Genomic DNA, 25422 nt, shown 5'->3' with positions numbered 1-25422 from the left:
CACTTGCGGAGTCATAATTTAACATTTGCGCATTGCCTTATTTTAGGGTTTTTGCATCGCATTAACATTTCTCCTATGTTGCGCACTTGGTCTTTATCATTTGCAAGCATTGAGTCCTTCTTCTACATTCTTCATTTGTCTCGCTTTCAAATTTGGTCTTGTCGATAATAATCTGCAGTCATGATTTTGGTCGATCTTATCCTGTCACATCAATGTGCATGCTCATTTGTCATCATTTTGGACATCGTCAATCCTAATTCATGATAGAATTAGGGTTTTGTCCTCTTTTCAATCTCATCAATCTTGCAATTGATTTGTCATCGATCGTTGTCATTTTCAATCTTGTCACCTTGCGATCGATTCATCATTGATCCTTGTCCCCTTTTCAATCTTGTCATTTTGCGATCGATTTGTCATCGATCGTTGTTCTCTTTTCAATCTTGTCATTTTGGCGATCGATTTTTCATCGATCGTCGTCTTTCTCAATCATGTCAATTTGGATCAATTAGTCATTGTTCCTTGTCAATTGGCGCATTTATCAATCAAATCATTTATCAGCATTGGTCCTTTGTTAGTTGTGATCAAATCGAATCGGCATCAATTACCTTTTGTCAAGACCTAATTGTCATCCTTGCATTTCTAATTCATCTTCTAGGGTTTCATGATTTATTCATTTAATCTTGTTTGTCATTTCTCCCTCTAGGTTAAATTATTTATTTATTTATCCTAAGTCTTCTTGTCACGATTAAATATTTATTTAATTGGCTAATTAATTCTTTCCTCTTTTTGTGAATTAATTAATGAATGAAAAATCATTAATTAATTTACCTAATTTCTCCTAATTTTCCAATTTACTAATTTCTCCTAATTCCTAATTTTCTAATTTTCATCAATTTTCTCCTATATTTCTCCTAATTTCATGGGAATGACATAGCAAATTTTTCATAATTTGTCAATCAATCAATTTTGCATAGCAACCTTGTCAATTTTGTCATAATTTGTCAATCAATCAATCTTGCATAGAAAGTGTCAATTTGTCATAATTTGTCATATTTGTCATTCTTGATTTGAAATTTCCTTTCAAATCTCTTCATGCTAATCTTGTCATCTCTCCAATTTGTCTATAAATTGGATGAATTTCTTCAATCATGGCCCTGATCCCCGAATCAATCACGCTTCTAGTATTCTTGCGCTACCGTCTTGTCAATCTTGCTTTCACATTATGCTTATGCACTTGAAGGTGAGATCCACAAAACAAAGCAATTTGAAGGAGAAAGAAGGACAATGGAGAATCATGGAGGAGACATCCGCATTTGTGATGGTTTGCGTTTGAATTAAATGTTTTATTTCCATATCTCTATTGAATGTTTGTAGGTTTTCTTATCATTGCAATTGAGTTTTCGTGATTGAGCTAGTCTGATTTTCCTATTTCTTTGATGATTTCCAAATTCCTATCTACAATGTGGATTTAAAATAAGTAGGTGATGTTGATGGTAGAATATTTCACACTTATTATGTGTTTACTAATTCAAGAAAGGTGGGATAAAAGAAAGGAAATGAATTAGGGAAGATAAGGAGGGTGACTAATTCAAGAGGGAATTGGAGATACATATTAGATTGGATTTGTATAATGAAAAGGAAGATAGAAAGAATTAACTTTGATTCATAGAGGGTTTGGGTTGTAGAGAAAATGATAAATGATTGAATTGCAAAGAATGAATTACATTAGCTTTAGTGTTTTGTAAGAATTTCATTTTTTTCATATTGAAAAATTAAACAAACATATGGAAGTTTTCTTTTTGATAATTTGTAGTCATAATAACGATTCCTTTTGTTTCCTTTTGTATTCCTATCATTTGTAGTTAAAAATATTTTTCATCTATTATTCGAGGGAAACTTTGCCATCAAGTTACAAAGAAAATGAACGCGAGCTTGATGGAGAGAAATATGAGCAGGCTTAGTAAGCCATCTTAGAAAATAAGTTCTAGATAAAAGTAGTCATTGTCATAATCTAAATATTGAGCATCTCTCTCATGTATCACATGTGAATCATATTAGGAGAAGTGGATCATCTTGTTCTGATTTATATAGTTCATATTAGTTGGCCACAAAATTATGGAGAATTATAATTGGGAATTGTCTACCTATCTTATGTCATGTATCAAAGATATTTTCATAATAGATTTCATCCTAAATATGGTCATAATTTGTTTTGGGGATGTGGGTTTTTCCAGATACCATTTTTTTGATACATCAATTAAATGGTTTATCACATTAATCTCTAATCAGTTAATCAAATTTTATTATTATTATTTTATGTTTATGTTGTATTTGTGTGTACTCTATTAACAATAATTTGATGATGTTTTAGAGTCCTATATTTTTTTATTAAATATGTCATCATAGGCAAAATACAAATACATTGCTATATAGTATAATAGACAACAAGACATTTTCTAGGAGTTGTCTGAAATTGAGTAAAAGGTGAGTTCAAGTAAAGGGAATGTGACTTCAAACATGAATATGTCCACAAGATATAATCATTTCAATAATTTAGTCTAGGGATAGAGAAAGTATATATGAGTGAGATTGGATCTAAACCAATAGGATTGAAATGACCTTGAATGCTAAGTAATTGTTGGGTTTTATGTACACAAAAAACATGTTGAGCTGAAAAGCATAACAAAACATCTAAATAGAAATATTAAGTAAAAACGTACTATTGAAAATTATAGACTATACACTTTTGTTCTTTACAACTATATCTACTAATCTATATAGAGAATGATTTTATAATTAGGGTTTCATAAAATTACAGTGGACCAGGAAGAGCTCTATGACTTTTTTATAGTATTGATTCATGAATTTATTTAGACCTGTATTGAAGAGTATATGGTAATTCTTATAAATCATCTACCATGAAATAATTTGATGTGTCAATTGAATTGAATGAGTTATTTTTAGTCATAGTGTGAATAGAACACTAATTGAAATGTGTGATTTATTTTGACTATCCACACCTACCCTATGTCTATTTTTCTTCACATTCAATGAGACCAAAGTTTAAATTAAAAAAAATGAGTTATTTTAACCACCAAAGCCTAACCACCTGTCTATTCTTCCTTTTCCATTGAGTGAGAATGGATCTCGGCCATGTGTTTATTTACCTTTACATTTGAGAAGAATGTCACCCCAATTCCCTTTACATTTTAGAAGAATGCAGCCCCAATTGAAATCAATTGGATTGTTTGGGCCAATAGAGCTTACGCATGTGTCAATTTTAAATTAAAATGAGATTTTAGGCCACTAAAACCTAACCATGTTTGCATTTGCCTCCATGAGTTCAGCAAAAGTTTTACATTAATTCTAGTACTTTCAAAATTTCATAATGTTTGTGTTTCAGATTCCACTCAAAGTGCTTGAATTACATTCCATAGAGCTCAAAGTGCATGTAAACTGTTACGACTGTGTTTGAAAGGAAATTCTCCCGGGGTGTTTGGCTTATCTGGAAGGGATCACATAGGAGAGCCTGTGGAGGAGGGAAAAGGTGAGAAGAAGATTCATGAAGGGAGCCATACGATTAAGATTCATGAGCAGGGAAATGTAGGCAATGTTGACCATGCTCCTATGGAGGAGGTAAAGTTCAATGGTGGAGATGATAAGAAGACAAACCAGCTACTGCATCACACCAACACCTTTGTAAGTTTTGGTTAGACAACTATGACTGCCTTAATTTATTTACTTAAATAGATCTGACAAAATAATTGTCAATCCTTTGTTATTTGATAGTGTAGACATATAAAAATGACCATATTCCTAAGTGAATATTTAATGTTCATTTTATTCTCATTCCTCTATTTAGTTAAATCTAATTTAATTAAATCACCCACATTCCTCTATTTTAACTAAATAAATTATTCAATTTATTTATTTAAATTCACTTAAGCCTTTTATATCATTTAATTAAATGAATCATTCTATTTAATTAAATCCCTTCTCTCTACTTTTTAATTAAATTTACATTTAATTAAATAGTTCACCCCAATTAAATAAATCTAATTTATTTAAATCTCCAACTTGCAAGCAAAATGAAATAAAGCAATTTATTTTAATTAAATCCTATTATCCCTCACCCACTTGCATTTTCCTACATCTCCCACTTGCCTCCTAACCCTCTTCCTAAATTCTTCTAGAACCTATCTAATCCTAATCAATCAAGCTAAACCCTTCAATTATCCCATTTCCTTAAATTTGAGGAGGTCACTTCTTAAATTTGGAGTAAAGTATTCCAAAGGCATTAAAGCCTTTATGTCTTCAACAAGATAACTTGTTGATAACCCCCAAATTTGGAAGGACTATTACAAATTTGTCCTCAAAGTCTTTCAACCATTAATGTTTAACTAACCCTTAGTGGCATGGTTAGAGACTTTTTGCCTAACTCAACCCTCATCTAACCCAGGGGCCTCATCCAGCATTCATTGCTTTGACTATGGTTATTCCTTTAACCCTTGCACAAGAGTTTACCCTTTGGGTAAAAGCTTTATCCAATGGATAACCTTAATATTTACCTTCTAAGGTAACCATGAGGTCTTCTCAAGCATTTAATGCTTCTTATCTCTCCTCTCAAGTAGTCTTATGTTGACAGTTGTCACCATTTCATTGGTGAGAATTGCAAACATGGATTGATTACTTTCAATCCCAACCCTTGATGAGATCCTTCAATCTTGACCATCCATTGCCCCGTTTCTTCTATAAATAGAGCCCTCATCCCCTTATTTGAGAATCCAAGTCTTTAGCATCATACTTATACTCATTTTTAGCAAAGAATTTAATCTCTCTTTGAAATAGAAATATAATCTAATAATCATTTTTAGAAGTATTTCTATTACCTTAGTTAATCATATAAACTAGTATATCGTGTTAGGATAGTATTTTACTAATCCTTTCATCTTATCATCACTAGTTTAGTTCATTTGTTAGAATCATGCATAGATAGGATGCATTCATACTAAGATTGATCAAAAGCATCCCTTGTTCTTGCATTCATCATCCCTAAGTCACTTTTCTCAGTTATCTGAGAGAAAAGGCATTGGCTTGAGGGACCTTGTAAGATAGAGAACCATGGTACACTCCTTGGGAAGTTGAGACATTCCTCATGGCTCCATAACTTGCATCAAGAGTCCCATTGGTGTGTGGGCAAGTCTTTGAGTATTTTCACATTTTGGATTTCATTGAACCACTTTTCCCGCATACATTTCTGGTGCTCATCGTGGGGCATAACCCCATTAATCAAATTGATTTTTGAATATGACAATCTTTGCAGGTATGCAAGAAAGGAGAATCAGCACGTGGGGAATCTTTCTTGGCTCATCTGGTTAAGATTATAGTGCATCTGGTATACTGTTTGGTGCATGGAACTCATATCCTAGTGCGTAGAGACCCTCACTTAGTGCATAGAATTTTTAAAAAATTTCCTATAGATTTCAGCGCAGGAACCTAGCAATACAATGCATTTGGAAAACAACTTAGCACATCCAATCTGTCTAATAGCACATCCGAGAAATTCTATAGTGCATATAATTAATTCTGTAGCACATACAATATATTCTGTAGCACATACAATATTTCCTAGGAGAGAACTTTCATTTGGACATCTAAAAAGAACAAGACAATCTTTCATTTTGTAAAAAGCTTTAAAAACAACCTCACCATCTTTTGGTGTTTAAAAGGATCAACTTTAATTTTTGCAAGGTAAAAGAACCACACTTGCTCAGTTTTATTCAAAAATTAAAGAGGGAAGTTCTTCCCCTTTTATCGATTTCTTTTGTTGACCACCAAAATCGAAATTTTGCTTTGTTGACCAAGTTTTGCTTTCTAGATCAGATAATCATTGATTTGATGGAATAAAACAAACACCATATTTTTGTGGAGAAATATATCCATATATATTTTACCAAATCATTGCAATAAAAGATTAAAAAGAACACTTGTGTGCTTTGATTTGAAAGTGGAAGGAATATTCTCTCCCATTAACTAGGTGATAAAAAATCCAGACCACTCTTACGCTTTCAATATTTATTGCATTAAATCATTTAGCAGGCCCGCCCTCCTGATGAGTTGAACAACTCTCAAAGCCATTATTTGGCTGGTGTGAGGGGAACGACCTAAATGGGGAACAAATTTCATGCCAAGTATTCCAACCAACTATAATCAAAAGTGGAAAGTGACGAAAGTCCTTTTCAACAGTTGCGCGCAACGATTAGCCTTCCCCCAGTATCTTTATGATATGTAAAGCCTTTCTTCTAAAGGTTGGGAAGCCTCCTGAGGGAGTTTATCACTAATGGCCAAACAAAAATCCTAATTGTGAACTCTACCAAGATTACTTACCATATATCTCCCAAAATAACTACTCAATTATGAAGCAATTAACTTTGAGTTAATTTCTGGCAAAAGGCAAAAAAATGAGCGCCTCCTAGGGGGTGACAAGGCTGTTTGAGTTGACAAAGTATCAAGACTAGTGAGCTATGGTATTGTTGATGACCCTTGAATAAAGAGTCTAACTGAATTATTTTATTTATATCAAAACCCGCTGAAACACTAGGGATTTGAACACATCCTCGCAGAACATACACTCATTGTTTAGACTAGGCAAAATGGTTATCTCTTTTGTGTTTTGTTTTCATGTTATACTTCATAAAATCATCCATCATCATGAAAAGAAATTTCAAAAACCACATAAAACTACCAAGTCAAAAAATACCAGGGCAGTTTAGCGCGTAAGCACAACATCTTAGCACTTTGGAACCATATTCTAGCGCTTGCAGGGTTTAACATAGCGTGTTGCTTCTGGAATTTAGTGCAAAATCAATCCCAAATAAACAGATTTAACCTTAGCGCTTTCGAAAAACACTCTAGTGTGTTGAAGTAACAGCTTAGTGCATTGAGACCAAACACTAGCGCATTAAGATCAGCTATTAGCGTATTGATAGGACACATGAGTGCATAACCTTTCAAACCAAACCAAAATCAAGCAGACCAAGTTAGCACGTTAGAAAGGTAGCTTAGAGCATAGGGACCATTCTCTAGCACTTTGTAAAAATTTAGTAGCACATTGGGTTTCTGGCTTAGTGCATAACAAAAACTAAGAAAACAAGGGGCAAAACATAAACTATTTTTAAAAATTCTGAAAACAACTTAGGACACCCTGTTTCCTCACTTAGACTCCAGCAGACAGAAAATCGAAATAAAAATATCAAAAATACTCCAAAAGTAATTTTTCCTTAAAACAAAGTTGTCAAAATGCAAAAACTAGTCAAGAGATAAAACACATCTCTCCTATCAAAATCGGGAAACACCATCACACGTATCAAAAGATCTTTCAATCAAATGTATTTTTTTATCCAAAAACATACTTGTTTTAAACTCAAAGTTGTCAAATCAAGTTTTCATACCGGGAAAGCTCTTATTCCATATCATTCGACGCGCTTTGTCGTGAGGAGGCATCTAAACCTTCATTTGATAAAAGTAAAACTTAAGTTTCTAAATAAGATATCTAAATCCAAAACAAATCAAAGAAAACCATTGATCGCTTATGCATGACTAATCCCCATATTCAGAGAAGAAAGAGTATTTATCATAATACTAAGATAAGGAAACAACAACCCAGTTCTCTAAAACTTTCCAAACAGAATATATTTTTATACATCAATTGCCAACTCTTCAAATTTCATCAAACATTCCTTCATCATATGTGCTTGTATCTTCAAGACAAAACAAATGAATTTGACAAAGAACCATTGAGGAGTAGTAGAGCATTCTATCAAAAATCAACATTGAGTCAATGCCTAAATCAGGGAGGGAAGATCAACTCGGATTTCTTCCTAGAAATTTGAATCACCTACAACACACCTCGAGTAGAGGCACCAACACCAGAACAAGACCTAGTATGGAGTGACGATTATCAAATCCCTTCAACTATCCAAATCAAGAAGACACGGAGATCACTGAAGAACTCCTTCAAGAATGCCAAGAAAGTGCCTCATTCCAAAGACTCGTGGAAAGACATAAAGGTTGACAAAAAAAAAAAATCTACTCATTATAACAAGAAAAGGAGCGAGGATCCCATAGGACTTTGATTAAAACACTTTTAAAAAAAGGTCTTGACTCTATACTTATCAAGAACAACGAAGAGAAGACGATGTAGGTGACCTTGAGAAAAAACTCCCTAAGCAAAACTTACCCAAGCAAAACATCCCTGAGCAAAACATGCCGCTGCACATGCCATTCCAAACTATGAAGGAAGAGATCTTTCCCCGGAAAAGAAATGCACCCTTGGTTTCTCTTACACAGCAAATGCAAATGCTGCAAAAACAAATGCAAGACATGCAACAAGGATCAACGGTATGGTATTCCTTGAAAGAAATTTGTCCTTATCCTTTTGATAGAAGGTTAAACGTGGTACCTTTTCCCCCAAATTTGGATATTCCCAAATTTGACAAATATGATGGGAAAAGAGATCCTCTTGATCATGTCCAGGAATTTTATACCATGAGCCTGGAATTTGCCCATGATGACACTTATTTAATAAGATTATTCCCAAGAAGCTTGGGAGGGAAAACCATGGAATGGTTGTCCAAAATCACACCTCCCGCCAGATCCTTTGATGAGTTAGTCAACAAATTCATCACTCACTACTCCTACAACATTTAACATGCCATCACCATGCTAGATATCTGCAATACCAAATAGAAAAATAACAAAACTTCATGGTATTTCTCCAATGTTGGTGACGAATGGTCTCAAGTTATCCTCGAGATGTACCTAAAGGGAAAAATGGACAATTTCATCGATAATTTAAATAGCGAGATGAGTTACATACTCAAAATCCAATGCTTACCATCTTTTGCTAAATTAATTGAAAATGACATCCAAGTAGAGGAGGCATGTGTCAAGAAAGGAACATTGAAATTTTTCAAAGAAGGGATGAATTCATCCAACTCTAATTACAATAACCAAAACAAGAACAACTTAGACAAATCCAAGTTCTAGACCAGAAACAAAAATATTGGAAATGAAGGAGGAAACGAAACTAATGATGTAAAATCCAAGTAACCGGTGTTAGCTTTATCAGATAATCCTCAGGATACCAAGAATCAAAAAGGTTCTAACCAAGGTAATAACACTTATGTACCAACTACCAATCAAGATCATCTTAACAACACCAACAATACCCAAGACAGTAACACCAATCAAGGACCTATTACAAACTCACGAGGTAACACCAACAACTTTCCAAAACGCGTCTACACACCATTAGGGCAATCATTAGAGTACGCATTCAGAGAGCTCATGACAAACAAAATTATCTCCTTACCAGCAATAAACAACTTTGAACCACAAATCAAACCACCCTGGTGGAAGGACTCACACTTTTGTGATTTTCAGCGAACCAAAGGATATCACACAAATGATTGCATGAGGCTGAAAAACATTGTTGAAGACATGATTGATAGAGGTGATTTAATAGTCGATGGCCTCAAGACAAATGGTGACCATGGTGCCTTTAATAATCCTCTTCCAAACTAAAACAAGGATGGAGCTTCAACCTCAAATGATACACATGGACCTCATATCCATCACATATACAATAACACCATCAATCATATATCAGTTGAGGACAATCAAGTAAATATTATTACAATCAAGGACAAAAGTGAACATGAATCAATCAATGTAACCACTAGAGCTCCAAAATATGTCTTCAAGGGACATACATCAGCAGTAAACACTATTCCCAAGATTTAATATGACCTGGTCAGTCAACTGTGCAAAACTCCTACTTAAATATCTATACCTGAGTTGCTGAAACTTTCACCAAAACACGAGGACATCTTGGAACAAGCACTATTGGAAACAAATGTACCCCAAGATCTGGATACTGACAAATTCCAAGCCATGGTGGCTCACATGATAGAGCCTCATAATCTCAACTTTTTCGAGCATGATGATATTTCATTAAGTCATCCACACAATACTCCACTCCACATTGAAGTCTTGGTCTACAAACAGTGAGTCAAAAGAGTATTAATAGATGGAGGAGCTGGACTCAATATATGTACCTTAAAACTTATCTGTGCATTAGGATTCTCTGAGTAGTTTATTGATCCACGCAAAAAGATCACTATCAAAGCATATAATGATGAACAAAGATCATCCAAAGGAATAGTGGTGTTGCCAATTCAAGTAGGACCAATACAAAAGGACACTATGTGCCAAGTCTTAGACATAGACCTCACATATAATATCTTATTGGGTCGACCTTGGATACATGAAATGCAAGCAGTAAATTCTACTTATCACCAGTGTGTTAATTTCCCCTACAATGGACATGAGATTTCTATATCAGCAGATAATAACCCTTTTCAATATTGTAATTCTACAGGGGCAGCCCAAGACAGTTTGGTTCCACATAATAGAAAAAAACAAAGTTCCTCAGCAATGGATCTTCAGCAAGAAAAATCTAAATTGCTATCTATGGATTTCAAGCAAAAAATGAAAATCAAAGAACAAGGTATGGGAGAATACTATTTGAAACCCTTGTATCTAACCAACTTACCAGCATTGCCTAAATCTCATGGGATACCTTCAGTATCAACACATCAAGCAGCGTAGCCTATCACCAAGTTTGGTGGCAAATACTTCAACTAGGCACACTATCACATGAATCAGAGGAGAAGGATATCCTTAGTTGGCTATACAACGATGAGCAAGAAGACAAAGCAGGTACTATGGAAGTAGCTATACCAACACAATTGTATGGAAAAGGCTACTTGATCATGCAACAAATGGGATACAATGGCAAAGGACCTATCAGCAAGCATCAGGAAGGCATCACAGAACCATTAGATCCTCCTTCACAATTTTGTAAAAACAAAACAGGATTGGGCTATAAACACACTATACTACCAAAGAAAACACCGAGCAAAAACCAAAAACCTCAGGGGAAAGAAAAGAAGAAATACAAGGAAGACTCATGGTAGGAGGCACTATTTGAATGAGCAGAAACAATACGAAAGGACCGTGAATACTAGGAAAAGGAGAAACACCAAGGGAAATTAGTCTATCCAAAGAAAGAAACACCTTGTGCAAAAGTACATTATGTACAAGAACCTATTCCAAACAAAGAAGAATCATCCCCAGACAACATAATTCCTCCCCGAGGAGAGACAATATATGAGCAAATGCAAAGAGTAGAAGCAGGATCTGATACAAAATCAGAGAAAACTATCAGACTTGTATCAATCATCAAAGACCTATTTTCACCCTACAACATACCAGTCCACAACACTACAAGAATCTGGGATAATACCTCGAAAAATTATTCAAATGAATATGAATGAGGTAGTTGTTCCAATGTTACTGAAGATATTGCTACAAATGACAGTCATACACCCATTTCTCAAGAAGAATAAGGCACAAAGCCTAGACTACTTGAATTTGGTCCATAGAATATCTATGACGCCAAGGAAAATGAGCAGCGACATTACGAGCAAGTTTACATGGAAGATGATACCATTGAAGACCTCGACAAAATCATGAACTTATTTAAAAACTCAGCCAACCTTGATGATACCTCCATCCTGACACTTACAACAATTGAACTTGACCCACCCAATGACTCTTTACCACTTATCTTTCCTAACCTCATAGATTGGGACAAACCTAAAAATCATGACATACCAATTTTCCCAAATGATAATTCCATTATCCATTACTTATGTACCGTCAACCCAGAAACAGACTCTACCAGTGAACAAAGTAACGCCATCTACAATCAGAGGAGTGCCAAGTCTCTCAGTCACAAAAATGAATGAAATAAAGGATCTATTGCTGAAAACTAGTCAGTGGCAGCACTAGATCACAAAAAAGTAAAAATAAAGGATGCATCTGTGGGTGAAAACCTTCTTGAGGCACCTAAATATGAGAGATTTGACACTCTTCCTAGACATTATCAAGAGTGGTCACCCATATTGATTGAGCCCACTCAATCAATCAACATCGGTACAACAGAAGCAACCAAAAATATACACCTAGCAGAATCTCTGACAGAGGAAGAAAGATCAGAGTTTATCCAGTTTTTCAAAGAAAAGAAAATAAATTCCTCTTGGTCATATGTAGATATGCCTGGGATTGATCCATATTTAATCATGCATCACTTGTCCATTACTCCAGGAGCCAAGCCAATTAAGAAAAAACTGAGAAAGATGAATCCACATGTAGCACTCATGGTCAAAGCTGATCTAAAGAAACTATTAGATGGATTTATTCGACCTATTGACTATACTGAATGGATTTCCAACATTGTGCCAGTTTCAAAACTAGATGGAAGCATCAAGATATGCACCGATTTTAGAGATGTCAACAAATCCTGTCCAAAGGATGACTTTCCTTTGCCCAGTATCGACATAATTGTAGACCTCACAACAGGCCATGCAATGCTATCACTAATGGACGGTTTTTATGGCTATAATCAAATCAAGATTGCTCCAGAGCATCAAGATAAAATAGCATTTACCTGTCCTTGGGGAACATACTATTGGAATGTCATGTCGTTTGGCTTAAAGGATGTTGGGGCAACTTATCAACGAGCAATGACAATAATATTTCATGACATGATGCATACCTACATGGAAGATTATGTAGATGATTTACTAGCTAAATAATTTACTCGAGCAGAACATCTAAGCATCTTAAAAATGATTTTTGACAGATTGGAAAAATATCAAGTCAGGCTCAACCCTAAGAAGTGTGTCTTTGGGGTAACATCAAGCAAGTTATTAGGCTATATAGTCTCAAAAAAGGGCATTGAATTAGATCCGGCAAAGGTACAAGCCATCATGAAGATGCCACTACCTGAGAACATCAGTCAACTCAGATCATTGCAAGGATGACTCTAGTCAATCAGGTGATTCATCGCTCAATTAGTAGATAAAATTCTACCATTAAATCATTTGCTACATAAGAATGTACCATTCAGATGGGAGCCCAAATGTGCAGAATGATTCTACCAAATCAAGGAATATCTAATGAACTCGCTAGTTCTAGTACCACCCATAGCAAGGAAGCCCCTTATTCTCTATATATAAACAACAAACATATCACTAGGGGCATTGTTAGCACAAGAAAATCAAGAAGGAAAGGAAAGGGCTATCTATTACATCAGTAGAAATTTAAATGGATATGAGCTCAATTATACATTCATTAAGAAGGCTTGTCTAACAGTGGTATTCGCTTCTCAAAAGTTTCGACACTACATGCTAGCCCACACAATCAAGCTACTAGCAAAAATCCATCCTCTAAAATACTTGCTCAGCAAAGAATCTCTCACAAGCAGATTGGATAAATGGGTAATGATTCTCAGCGAATTTGATACCCACTACACAGAGTGACAAGCTATCAAAGGACAATTAATTGTAGATCAATCAGCCAACACACCATTAACGGATAAACAACCAATGGAGTTTGAATTTCCAGATAGGGATGTTCTTGCTCTTTCCACCAAGCAATGGACACTATACTCTGATGGTTCCTACACTCAACATGGTTTAGGTGCCAGAATTCTGTTCATCATTGCTGACGGGCACACCATACCAATATCATATAGACTCATGTTTCCATACACAAATAACATTGCTGAATATGAGGTACTGGTTATAGGGATCAAAATGGTTGTGGAATGGAGAATGACAAAATTAAAAGTTTATGGAGATTCACAACTAGTCATCAATTAGATCAACAATAACCATCAAACGAAAGATGACAAGCTGCTACCATACAAACAAATGGTGGATGATTTCAAACAATAATTTTTTACACATCACCTTCAAGCAAATACAAAGGTTAGACAATAGAGCAGCTGATGCAATGGCTACTATCGCTTCACTGCTACAAATTCTAGAGCAACAAAGTCGTTACGAGTTTCTGGTAGAGCAAACGTTCTCCCCAGCCTATGACCATTCTGCATCCCATGTTATCTATGCCTTAACTGGTTCTGACTCTCTGTTATACAGACCCATATATGACTATCTTAAAAACAATACCCTTCCTATTGACCTATCTCGAAACTAAAAACATAAATTTATCCGGCAAGTTGCCCATTATACTCTCACTGCTAATACTTTGTACCATTGAGGTCTAGATGGTACTCTTCTTCGTTGCCTTGATCATAATGAATCTAACTCTGCTTTACAAGAGCTTCATGAAGGTATTTGTCACACACATTCAAGTGGTCCTACTCTTGCTAAAAAACTTCTACGAATGGGATATTTCTTGCCGACAATGGAAAAGGATTCTTATCATTTTGCAAAGAAATTTCCTAAATGCCAAATCCATGGCAATCTTATACATGCACCAACACAGGAATTGCAGCCATTTATAACATCCTGACCCTTTTGCCAATGGGGACTGGACTTAGTAGGTAAAATACACCCTTCATCTTCAAATGGACATAAGTTCATTATCACTGCAACAAAGTATTTTACCAAATGGAATGAAGCGGTCGCCATGACCATAGTAACTGGAAAACAAATTGTTTCTTTCATTCTTAATTATCTAATCTATAGATATGGCATTCCAAGTTCCATCACCACAGATAATGGACAGCCTTTCAAAAACCAGGACATACGAGAACTATGTGAATGATTCAAAATCCAACATCATTTCTTTACACCTTACTACCCCCAGGGGAATGGTCAAGCTGAGGCATCCAACAAAACCATATTGAAAATCCTCAAGAAAACAGTAAATGACGTAGGCAAATATTGGCATGTACAACTCAATCCAGCACTTTGGGCATACAAAAATAGCATCCGCACACCTACAAGAGCTATACCATATTCATTGGTATATGGATCAGAAGCAATTTTATCCCTGGAGGTAGAAATCCCATCTCTCAGAGTATCTTTGAAAGGTCTCATTCTAGATGGAGAGTATTGAGTCAACCGACTGCAAGAGCTAGAACTTCTCGATGAAAAGCAACAACATGCCTACACTCACCTCAAAGAATATCAGCAACACATGTGCCGAAGCTACAACCATAAAGTCATCCCTAGGATTTTGAAAATTGGTGATCTAGTACTCAAAGAAAATTCTAGAAATCAACAGGATCGGGAAAAGAAAGGGAAGTTTGAACTTAACTGGTTAGGTCTCTATGTCATCATATCAGCCTATGGATCAAGTGCCTATCAGCTAACAAATTTAGAAGGAGATGTGCTCGATGAACCAACTAACAACATCCATTTGAATAAATACTACACTTGAGCAGTCTAATGCACAAAAAAGTCAAAAAATAAAAAACTACTAAAAAAATTATAAAAAAAAAAATCAAAAATGAAAAAATCAGAAAAAGAAAATAATGAGGTACAATAAAAACAACTAGTGAAAACCTAGCAACAGGCGCTATTGGGTAAGGATACATCCTCTATCTATCTATACTCTTGAACTTTTATATCCATAGTCACACTATATCGGCCATTGCCCGACATTTTATCGCATTATCCAGGACATACTTAGCGTAGTCACTATCTTGGTTTATCCAAATATCATTTCGTCATATCCCACCATGGCTTGGTAATCATTGTACATATCTGCATCAGGAGGAAAATTTAGCTAGGGGCAACATTGATCAAACATTCTATCCTAATTCAAAACTGGTAGCACTCAAAGCATCCTATCCAACAACAAATAAACAATCGCGAGAACAAACATTGATCACTTAAAATGATTCGCAACACATGATGGATGATTATCTAAAGTATCAAATGTTTGCATCTGGCATGAAGCTTTGACTACTTTTGCACTTGAAATTTTTTTGAACTATTGGATCCTCTACATTTTCTTAACGATGCATCAAGCTAGAAAAAGTCATGGGGACTCCAATATTTTTTAGTTTTCTGTCTGTGAGATGATCACTTGTACTGTGCAAATACTTGTCTCGAGATGTGATTCAAAGTATATCACTGAAGACATGATTCCACTTTGCACATACAAATGGTTTAATCATGTCTGTTTATACGCAAGCCGCACTCAGGTCGTCTTTATTCAATTATACCTCGACGCTTGTGCTATCTTGCAAAATCAATAACCATCTAAATTTTTCTCAGGTCATTATGGTTCAATTATACCATTATGCTTGTATAAATTTTCAACATATCCCAACAAATCAATTCTCAATGATGATCAACACAAAGAAAGCAAAACATGTGACTATAAGGGCATGACAAACATAGAGCGAAGATGATCAATTAGTTGCATATCATTTACAATTAGTTACATATCATTTTACAATTAGTTACATATCATTATCAATATCATACATCTCATTTTCAAGATACATCTCACATTATTATCATTATCATACATCTCATTTTCAAGATACATCTCATACATCATCCATCAAAAATAAAAAATCAAATCACATACATCTATCTAAGCATTGCATCACTATCATAAAAACATCAAAATCATATAGAAACCATCATCCATGAAACACATCACATAAGCATCAAAGCAAATGGTATCATATGTATATCTCAAAAATGATCAAGTACAAAATATGTCATGTCTGTCCAACAAATACAAAATGATCAAAATACAATAGAGACACGGTACCTCAGGTATGACTATCTCCTGAAGGTGACTGTCTCGCAGCAGATGTCCCAGCACTGGGATCCCTAAAAAGATCCTGACGAGTAGGCCCTGTCACGCCTCTGCTCTCTATCCTCGACCACGTCCACCTAGATCGACTGGATCTCGTCGCTGTAAAACTAGGAACTCTGCGCTCCCTGGGCACCGCAATCCGGGCATAGCATTTACTCCACCCACGCCTTTCAACACCCCGGCGGGAAATGCTAATTCGACTTCTGTTACTTCTCCCATTTCCTCAATCCTCAGCGACTCACTCGACTACTGTTACTCCGCCCACTTCCTCAGCGACTCACTCGTCTTCTGCATCTCAATTGTCACGTGTGTTTTGCAGTGATGTTCCGTCTTCTTTACTGAAGCGACTACGCTAGAACAGACCACTACTTCTGATGCTATAACCTTGCCATTTTCATCAGGACCAACTTCCACTACCAATTCCGCTGTGCATCCCCGGTTTACCCTATTGACTTCAGAGGCATCTGTAACAATTCCTGCACCTTCAGTAATTGTGATTTGTTATTTACTTTTTGATAAATATTTGGCTATTTTATGGTGAACGAAGGTTTCTAGTTTTCGGAATGTTCGGAGAGATTATAGGTTGCCTTGAAATGTTTTCTTTTACTTTTAATATCTCAAGCAGGATTAGATCACATTTTTAAGGCTTCTAAATACAATCACTGGTAAATTTACCTGATAATCATTACAGAACAAACACACATGTTGATAATCACATAGATGAGCATGTGTTTAGAAATTAGTTAGAGCTTGATGTGATTCGAGATAGATGGAACTAACATTTTTTGGTGTTTGTGTTTCGCAGCTAACAGTGGAGAGTGCGATAGGCCAATGGAAGACATATCTGGTGCTATGCTAGAAAGGAATCAACTTTATGAGAGATTAGCAAGGGCAGAGTTTGTGAGAGGTGTGGCCCTAATTGAGAGAGACCAAGCTCAAGCAGAACGGAATAGTCTGCAGATCCAACCTGATGAGGTCCGAGAGAGGGAGAGACAAATGCAGATACAGGTGCAACAACTATGTTCTAAGATACATGCACTCAAATTAGAGCGAGATCGTGTGCAACAACTATATTGTAAGACAAATGCACTCAAAGCAGAGCAAGATCGTGTGCAACAACTATGTGCTAAGATGGATGCACTCAAAGCAGATCAAGATCGTGTGCTAGGAGAGCTCGAGACACTTCATCAGATAGAGGTGCAACAACTATGTGCAAAGATAGATGCACTCAAAGTAGAGCAAGATGGTATGCAACAACTATGTGTTGAGATAGATGGACTCAAAACAGAGAAAGATCGTTTGCGAGGACAGCTCGATGCACTTCGTCAGATGAAAGTAGCACATATACAAGTACCGTAGAGGATGGATGCATTGACAATGGAGAATGCTAGCTTGAGATAGGCACAAGGGAGAGCAGAGGAGCACCCAGATCAGGGGTTCGTTTTATTATAGCTTCCCAATCCTAGACCACCTCTCAATTTCGATCTCATATTTTGTCATAGTTGTAAGACAATGTGAATTTTGTCCTCATGTTTTGTCATAGTCGTTAGAGATGGGTTATTGTATGTGTATATGGATAACTGATTATTGAAAGGACATTTTTTTTTTCAATGATTTGATTTCAGTTTGTGTTTATGTGATCATGTGTTTTTGGTATGATGATGATAAATATATAAATAGATGTGATGTTATGACAATATTTTAGCTTATGTTTTAACTGTTTAAGAAATAAACAAATAAACATAAATTATAGATTCAAATTAGTCATGTGTAAAGAAATTTAGATAATTAGGAAACATAATAAAGGAGAATAAGAGATTTAAATCTCTTAGAAAGTGTATGCCTTATTATTGGAATAACCATAAGAGCAGCAAAAGAGAGAAAAAGGGTAAAATAAAAATGATGTACATATCTTTTCAATAGTCTTAATGATTCATGTATTGAAAGATGAATGGTTGATAGAATTTGAGGCTTTTTTGATATGATGTTTCATAAAAGGTAATTTTTTAAATTATGATGAATATAATGGTGGAATGTGCATCTCAATAATATTTTTTATTTGAGCATAGTTAGCAATAGAAAATTCCAAATTAGATTCTATAATGTACAAGTGAAACATGTCAATGGTTTGATAGACATGCATGGTTTTACATAGAGCCTAACAATAGTTAGCGAATTCAATTATGTAGGGATGTAGGTTTTTTAATCTAATGGAATATGTAAGATGGTGCAAGGAGATATAATGTTTCTTAAAGATGTTTGTGTGCACACTCAACTAGAAATTATACTCTCGAATATAATGATTATTTTGTTCCTATAGTTTATAAAGTATAAACCTTGACTATCATAACAAATGAAAAATGATTGATGTCTCTAATTACAATGGTAATAATTTATAAGTACCTAAGTGGGATCTTGTTTGAAAGAGGAAGTCACCTTTAAAACCAAAAAAAATGTTATGGTACCAACAAATGACTCATATAAATGAAGAGGATTTCAGTGTTTTAAAAGAATTTGAAAAAATTTAGTTAAAAGGATAAATGATTGTATTCTTGAATTTGAATTATGTAAAAATTGTATATATGATTAAAAATATATTAAGCTTTCTTACAATTATTTTTTACTAGAAAATGGGATATAGACATTGGTATAGAGAGATAAGGGTGTAATCTGATAACAAAGTCCCAAAATATGTAACTTAGGAAATAGATTAGTCTTTAGGGATGTCATCAGAATATATAAGTAGATAGTTACCAGTGAGTAAGATAGATAATGATTAGAATAGAATAATAGTGAATAGAAGATAGAAAGCATAAAGGAGGTATAAGGAATGTACCTTATACATTGAAATATTAATATAAGAGACCTAATCATCAAGCCTCATATTGTGTATGATATTTTTTCTTTCTATTTGAGTGACTAGATTAGATCTACAATAACTCTGTTATTACTCCAATCGGATGGACTCTGAGGTTATTAGACTAAAAATAGTATATATCCTTTTGGAATAGAACTCCAATCCGCGTCCTTCGGATTTTTTGCTAACATTGTTTTTTGCTGTTGATACTTGGTTATTTTGTTGGTGTTTTTGGTAGAACAATTTGTTTTGAATTCTAACCATTATTAGAGTAAAAAGAGAACAAGAAAAGATGCATAACTAAAAAAAATTATGTCTTTTTTAAGTCTACCTTGTGATAGGAGGTTTGGAACCAAGGGGATTAGAAATGGAAATAGAGAGAAGTCTAAAGAAATCATGAAATTTGTTATTAATTAAACTTGTCATTAGTTAGACAATTCTTAGATAAATATCTAATATTAAGAAAAATCTTTTAGAAATATAATATTGGTTAGAATTTCTTTTTTCTTTCCATAAAAATCTAATTTATAAAGAGTGGGTTTCCAACATTCAGAAGCCACCACACAAGTTCTATAGAATAAGTTGTGAGACTTTTACTAGGATAAATCATTGGTTAACAATTAAGATTGTGTGATGTTGAGATTTTGATTAAACATTTGAATATGTTGAATGTGATTTGGCAACTTTACATTCTATTGAATTGAAAAATAACATCTAACCAATGCTGGAGACTCTTGTCACTTTGTTAAATCATGCGATCACTTGGTGGAGGTATTCAGAGCACCAATTTGAAATAAAATTGACTATAGTAGTGATTGCTTTACTCAAAAAGTATCTATGTATTAAAATTATTTTTAATTTACTAAGGACGATTTAGTTATTCGTAGAAGATTGAAAAAAAAGGTAAAATACTCAAAAGGGAAAAACAAATAAAAGTATATATCTAATCTATATGAGCTTGATTAAAATCTCTTGGAAAGTCTAGGGCTAACTATTAGAATTAAAATAAGACTAGTGAAATGGGGGAAAAGGGAAAAAGAAAAATGATGTAGATATATTTTCATGGCCTTAGAAACTCATGTATTGAAAGATGAATGGTTGATAGAATTTGAGGCTTATTTTGATAAGATATCTCATAAATGGTGTTTTTTAATCTATGATTAATATGATGGTGGAAGGTGTATCAAAAAGTAAATTTTTATTTAACCATAGTTAGCAATTGTAAAGTCCAAATTTTATTACATGAAGAACAAGTAAAATAGGTTAATGGTGTGATGTAGATACATGGTTTGACATAAAATCTATCTTTAGTTAGAAGAATCAATTATGTGGGAATGTAGTTTTTTTTCTCTAACAGAATATGTAAGATGGTCCAAGGAGCTATAATGTTTGTGAAAGATTTTTGTGAGCACACACTTTCAACTAGAAAGTGCACTCTCAAATACAATGATAATTTTGTTCATATAGTTTACAAATTATGTATCTTCACTATCATAACCAATGATAGAGAAGATTCGTGTCTCTCCTTTCAATGGTCATTATTTTTTAAGCACTTAAGTGGGATCTTATTTTAAAGAGACATATACTTTTATAATAGAAAAAATGTTATGGTACCAATAAATAACTCATATAAATGAAGATTATTTAAGTATTTTAAAAGAACTTAAGAAAAACTAGTTAAGGGAATAAATCATTGTATTGTAGAATTGGAATTATGAAAATAATATATATATAATAAAACTAGATTTATTTTAAATATAGTTATTGTTGATTGAAATATAGAATATAGACACCTGGTCTAGAGAGATAACGATGTGATCTGGTAACATAGTTCCTGAATAGGCAACTAAGGAAAGAGATTAGCCTTAAGGATATGATCTAGGGGTTGCATCCCTAATCGGATATATAAGTAGGCAGTTGCCAATGAGTAAGAAAGACGATGAGGGGAATAGAAGAATACTGAATAGAAGATAGAAAGTATAAAGGAGATATAAGGAATGTACTCAATAGATTAAGACATTAATATAAGAGATCTAATTATCAAGCCTCATACTATGTATGGTGTTTTATTTTTATTTTAATCAAAAGAATAGATCGAGAATAACTCTATTATTACCTCAATAGGAATGATTCTAGTGTTATTACGTTACAATTAGCAAAAATATTCTGGGAACAAAACTCCAATTTGTCTCCTTTCTATTTATTACTAATACTGGTTTTGTTGTTGGGACCCTAGTTAGGTTTTATTAGGGTTTTTGTTGAGCCAATTTTATTTTCAAATTTTAGCTATATTACTAGATCAAAAGGAGAATAAAATATGCATAATTGACAAACAAATGTCTTTTAGATGTCTACCCTGTAAGAGGGGGTAAGATGCTAAGAGAGGGGGTAAGAAGCTAAAGGAATGTGGAATGGGAAGGGGAAGAAGTTTGGAGAAAGTATGAAAATATGTGGTTGTTGAAGAAACCAGATAAATAATTGTCATTTAAATCAATGTAGGAGTAATGCAAGACCAAATCTTAAAAACCCATGGAAAAAAGTTATAATAAGAATTCAAGAGAGATCAAGGGTAAAACTAGAATAGGAAGAAAAGACAAAATGTCCAGCCCTAATAGAGAAGAAAGGAGACTAAGATAAATAATGGAAAGAGAAGAAAGATAAGTTTTTGGCAAGGAAAAGACTCACAAAAAGTTCAACTTTTTTATTTTGTAAAAGATTTGAGGCCCATTTTAGTTCTTTTCTTCATCAATTTATTTCACCATAGATGTTTTGGGAAACACCTTAATTATACACTCATTGAGGTGTTTTGTGAGTGAATGACATGGTAACAAAACAAGTTGTCACAACATGATTCAATTTCTAGTTTCAAATCTCAAGCTTTGGTCTCTCAAACTTCTACATTTATAGGTAAACAAAAGAAGAAGAAAAAGATTAGAGGTTAACAATCTAATCAGCCAGCTATAGAGTCTCATGCCCATAATTCAAATTCTTCCTCCTCTTCTTCTGAAAGGTATTTATCAAGGAAGGACAAGTCTAAGTTTTCTTTGCACTAAGACAAGACATGATGAGCATCAATGCTATATAAAGTATATTGATGGACTAAAAGATCTTCTTTAGAATAATTTCATATTAAGTCACTTCATCTAGTGCATCCTTTTCAATTGAGCTTCAAGACCTACACATTCCAAGTCATCTTCTATGGCATGTGATGAAGAAAAGATAAAAGAACATTCTCTCTTTGCATATGCATATCTTCAATTCTCTAAGTGTCTTCTTAATTCAAGAGCCATCATGTGATATCATCGAAGGGCATGTTCTCTTCTCTTAAGAATTGTACATCTCCACATATTTTGATGGGTAATAGCACTTACATGACCAACATTACTTGGAATGGATCTATTAAGATTGATTGTGGCACATTCAATAATGTTCTTTATGTTCCTTTATCATCTTCTAACTTCCTTTCCATTTACCAAATTACTCACTATGGGAGAGGAAAAATAATTGAGATCAATGCTCATCAGAGATCTTCATAGTAAAGAGCTTATTATAGTTTCATGTGTTTATCATGGATCTAGATTACATGAGTTCTATCTTTTTTCTCCCATTTAGCATGTAGTTACATTGGCTTGTCCCAATTCTCATACATGTAGGGTGGATCAAGTATCCAAGGAGAAGTTTGGTCACTTGAGCCTATATGTACTTTAGTCATCCACAAAGACTTTTGTTGATCCTCCTCCTCCACCACTTGTTTCTTCAAAAATTAACTTAGTTCAGCAATTTGATTGTTCCCTTCCAATTTATACTTTGTGAGATGAGTAGTTACCAAATATTGTAGGGTTGTTTGATACATCACAAACTGCAAAAATTGGGGACATGATTGAGGAGATTCCATTCCTCTTTGATGATAGTTTGAGCATTCTTGTCATCCCGTCTTTAGTATCTTCAAAATTTCATTTGTCGGGCATCTTTATAGTTCTTGTCATCCCTAAGTTAATATTAAGAGGAGGTGTTGGAGTAAGGAAAATATATCTAATCATTTAGTTATTTAGGTCCTTAAATTACTTTATTCACTTAAGATAAGCTTAGGTTCTTTTTTTTCTTTTTTTTAATAAGGATAATTATAGCTTAAGTTTTCTCACTCATTTTGATTGTGACACTTGGCACTAGCCAATTAAATTTTGTATTAAGGTTTTTCGTCTTGGCTTTCATTCATCTTTTTATAAGGATTTATTCCTTTGTCGTAATAGATTCTTTTGTGCAATTAATATAATTGAACAGATTATTCTTTTTGATAGGTTTTTTCCTTGTAGATGATGTTTTGCTTATGTGGTTGTATCCTCAACTTCTACAAAAATGAATAAAACCTTTTAGATCACTAAAACCTAATCTAGTTTAATTTGCCTCCATGAATTCAGTAAAAAAATTATATGAAAATGAGTAAAGCTTTTAGGTCATTAAATTTCAACTATGTTTGTATTTTCCTCCATTGATTCAATACAAATTTTACATTAAAACGAGTAAACTTTTATATCAAGTTAAAACCTTAGCATATTTGTATTTTCCTCCATGGATTCTATAAATATTTTACATTGAAATGTGTAAACCTTTTAGGTCACTAAAACCTAACCATTTTGTATTTGCCTCCATGGATTAAATAAAAACTTTACATTAAAATGATCAAACCTTTTAGGTCACTAAAACATAACAATATTTGTATTTGTTCCCATGGATTCAATATAAAAAATTACATTAAATGAATAAATTTTTTAGGTGAGTAAAAATACCTTCATGTAATTAGGCTTTTCGCCAATAAAATCTAACCATGTGTCAATTACCTTCATGTAATTAGTAAAAAATTATGCTCTAAAATGAGAAAACATTTTAGGTCACCAGAATATAACCATGTTTATAAATTGGCCTTTACACCAAGCAAGACCAAATTAAACAAATGCATTATAAAAACTTAACTATGTGTCTATTTGCCTTCAATTTAGTAAAAATAGATCTCTAATTAAACAAGTGTCTACATTACAAAAGCCTAAATTGATCTATTTGCCTTCACATTTGAGATGACTAGAACTATAATTGGAAGAGTGCATTGTCTAGATTGAAAAAACGTATATGTGTTTCAGATTCCACCCAGAGCACTTGAAGTGCATCCTGTAGAGCTTGGAGTGCATTAAACCGTTGCATTACGATATTTTTGTCAGAAAATCTGCTCAACTTTTTAACGGTCTATTTAGCGTGAATCCCTACTTTTCAGAAATACTGCACATCCTACTTTTGCGCCATATTTTCTGTAGCTGAACATGGATTAATTTCATTGTTAAATCATGAAAAGATTGTATATTCCATTTAATATGCCACTTTCTATAATTTCAGTAGTTTGATCAATTGGATATGATGAAATGAATGTACAGTTTAGTTCACCATAATATATTTGATCTGATGAATTGAGTGTATTTGCAGTCTAGCGATAAGGAAGAAGATAGAAAGGGGGAGAACAAAAAGAAGAAAAAGAGTGGATTGAAGGACAAGATAAAGATTCCCAGACACCATAACAAGAAAGAGGAAGAACACGGTCATGGCAAGATTGAAGAATAGAGCGAGAAGAAGGGATTGATGGAAAAGATCAAAGAGAAGCTTCCTATACATAACAAAGAGGAAGAAAATGTTGATTTAAAATAACAGCAGAAATAAAATTGAAACGAAAGATTCCAGTTAATAAAAATAAATGAACACAATAATATACAACAAGAACACAACATTCATATCCTAGTGGTTCATCTTAAAGACTACATCGATTCTCAACATCATAGTCACACAATAATAGAATACCAACTCCA

The sequence above is a fragment of the Cryptomeria japonica genome, chromosome 4 (assembly GCF_030272615.1).
Source record: "Cryptomeria japonica chromosome 4, Sugi_1.0, whole genome shotgun sequence".
Lineage (NCBI taxonomy): Eukaryota > Viridiplantae > Streptophyta > Pinopsida > Cupressales > Cupressaceae > Cryptomeria > Cryptomeria japonica.
The sequence above is the reverse complement of the archived record's forward strand: the minus strand, read 5'-3'. Positions refer to the sequence as shown.